The sequence below is a fragment of the Muntiacus reevesi genome, chromosome 2 (genome assembly GCF_963930625.1).
Source record: "Muntiacus reevesi chromosome 2, mMunRee1.1, whole genome shotgun sequence".
NCBI classification, from domain to species: Eukaryota; Metazoa; Chordata; class Mammalia; order Artiodactyla; family Cervidae; genus Muntiacus; species Muntiacus reevesi.
Window position 1 is genome coordinate 106,177,060 of NC_089250.1, and position 2,966 is coordinate 106,180,025.

General features: G+C 48.1%; 1 non-coding gene across 1 annotated transcript; it reads right to left on the reverse strand.

Moving 5' to 3' along the window:
• Window positions 1-2,590: 2,590 nt before the first annotated feature.
• Window positions 2,591-2,663, reverse strand: TRNAC-GCA (transfer RNA cysteine (anticodon GCA)). The gene has a single exon. It is a non-coding gene; the product is annotated as a tRNA-Cys (tRNA).
• Between the last annotated feature and the right edge of the window lie 303 nt (window positions 2,664-2,966).

Sequence of the window (2,966 nt, forward strand, 5' to 3'; positions counted from 1 at the left end):
TGATAAAATGTAGATTGCTATTCAGTAGGTCTGGAGCCGGGTTCCAGGAACCTACATTTCTAATCAGCTCCCTTGGGATGCCAGGGCTGTTCTCTGGGAGACCTCATTGCCAGTACAGGAGCCCCAGCACCCCACCTCTGCCCCTCCACCAGCCAGCTGAACCCCTCATTTGTAGAACTTCTGAAACCTCTAGCATGGGAGTGTCTAGGGGGTGGGGGAGGGAGGAGAGGGCATGTGGTCCCTTCCTTAACCACCACTCTTACTTTTGCACATCCTTCCTCTCTCTGAACTGTAATTCTCTCTTTTATTTATGTCCCCTTTGCTCTCTGCTCTCTTCCTTTCTCCCCAGGGCCCACCAATATAGCTAGAACAAGTGAACATGATAGTCAGTGGGGACTTTGTTCTGTTTTGGTACATTGTGATTCTCCTGTAAAGGCTCAAGTTTTCTTTCTTAATCCTCACACATCTTTTATCTCTGGTCATTTTCTACTTGATGCTTCTCTTGTAATCCCTGATCATATGCTGCATCAGAGGGGGTGTGGGAAACAGGAAGAGTGGGGCCTGAAACCTCACCCCCTGTCTGTCCCCTACAACAGGGCCCCTGGGCTCTGGCCAGGAATTGCCAGGAGGCATATTCCTTTCTTGGTCTTGGTTTCTTCACGCATGTATTATGAGGCTGAACTGCAAATAGTTGAAGGGCCTCTAGTTCTCACATTCTTTGATTCAAATCCATTAACAAACATTTTTTAGGTACTTCCTACAAAATCTGAAGTCTTTCCTTCCCATTTGAACTCTACTCCGTTCTCCTGCGTGTCTTTGGGATGACCATTTACCTTCTTTGGGCTTTAGTGTCCTTGTTTACAGGCTTCCCAGGTGGCTCAGTGGGTAAAGAATCTGCCTGCAGTGCAGGAGATGCAGTAGACACGGGTTCGATCCCTGGGTCTGGAAGATCCCCTGGAGGAGGGCATGGCAACCGACTCTAGTATTCTTGCCTGGAGAATTCCATGGACAGAGAAACCTGGCGGGCTACAGTCCAGAGGGCTGCAAAGAGTCTGATACAGCTGAAGCAACTGAGCACACACGCATGTCCTTATTTACAAGTTGAAAGATGATGACAGTCAGCCCGTCTGGGCAAGTTAGGACATAAATAGAGCTTTGGATGTAAAGGTGCCTAGCATAGTTCTATCTCAGTCAGCTTAGGCTGCTATAGCAGAGTACCACAGGCTGAATGACTTAAACAAGAGACATTAATTTATCACAGTTCTACAGGCTGGGAAGTCCAAGGTCAAGGTGCAGGCAAATTCAGTTTTGGGCAAGATCTTCTTCCTGGCTTGCAAATGCCTACCATTTCACTGTGTGCCTGCATGGCTACTTTGTGCAACGAGAAAGGGAGAGAGAGAAAGGGAGACAGAGAGGGGACGTGCTCTGTCTGGTCTTGTCGTCGTCTTCTTGTAAAGACTTGAATCCTATTATGGGGCTCCACCCTCACTACCTCACCTAAAGCTAACAGTTTCCCAGAGGCCCTGCCATTAGAGCTCAACATATTAATTTTGGGGGAGATCTTTCAGTCCATAACAATAAAGATTAGACAATATGGTTGAACTGATTCACTTGGGAAGAACGAACAGCTCCCCTGCTGTGCCTGTGACCAGGGAAGCTTACCACACTGGTGTAGGGGGCTCAGACATGGACCTTGCTCTTCTGTCAGCTGGCACAGACATTCTAGATCAAAGGATGAGAGGTGACAGCTAAGAAGCAGGCCATGGAAAGCAGATCCTAGGATCTGAAGAAGAAATAAAGCAGAAGAGTAGGGGCTGAGGGCTAGGGAGGACATAACCTGGAATCCCCAAAGTGAAAATGAAAGTCGCTCAGTCATGTCTGACTCTTTGTGACCCCATGGACTGTATCAGTTCAGTTCAGTTCAGTCACTCAGCTGTGTCCGACTCTTTGCAACCCCAAGAACCGCAGCATGCCAGGCCTCCCTGTCCATCACCAACTGCCAGAGTCTACCCAAACCCATGTCCGTTGAGTCGGTGATGCCATCCAACCATCTCATCCTCTGTCATCCCCTTCTCCTCCTGCCTTCAATCTTTCCCAGCATCAGGGTCTTCTCAAATGAGTCAGCTCTTTGCATCGGGTGGAGTTTCTGCTTCAACATCAGTCCTTCCAATGAACACCCAGGACTGATCTCCTTTAGGATGGACTGGTTGGATCTCCTTGCAGTCCAAGGGACTCTCAAGAGTCTTCTCCAACACCACAGTTCAAGAGCACCAATTCTTTGTTGCTCAGCTTTCTTTATAGTCCAACTCTCACATCCATACATGACAACTGGAAAAACCATAGCCTTGACTAGATGGACCTTTGTTGACAAAGTAATGTCTCTGCTTTTTAATATGCTGTCTAGGTTAGTCATAACTTAATTCTCCAGGCCAGAATACTGGAGTGGGTATCCTTTCCCTTCTCCATGGGATCTTCCCAACCCAGGGATTGAACCCAGGTCTCCCACATTGCAGGCGGATTCTTTACTAGCTGAGCCACAAGGGAAGTCCAAGAATACTGGAGTGGGTAGCTCATCCCTTCTCCAGGAGATCTTCCTGACCCAGGAATTGAACTGGGGTCTCCTGCATTGCAGGCAGATACTTTACCAACTGAGCTATCAGGGAAGCCCTAAAGTTACTCTTAGAGGTATTTTATTTATTTGTTTTTGGCTGCTCTGGGTCTTCACTGTTGCACAGGCTTTCTCTAGTTGTGGCAAGCAGAGTCTACTCTTTAGTTTCTGTGCACAGGCTTCTCATTTCGACGACTTCTCTTGTTGTGAAGCGCAAGCTCTAGGTGTGCGTGGGCTTCAGTAGTTCTGGTGCGCAGGCTTAGTTGCTCCATGCCATGTGAGATCTCCCTGGACCAGGATAGCAAAGGTCACCCGTCATTTCTAAAAGCACTTGTATTGGCAGGTGGATTCCCAGCCA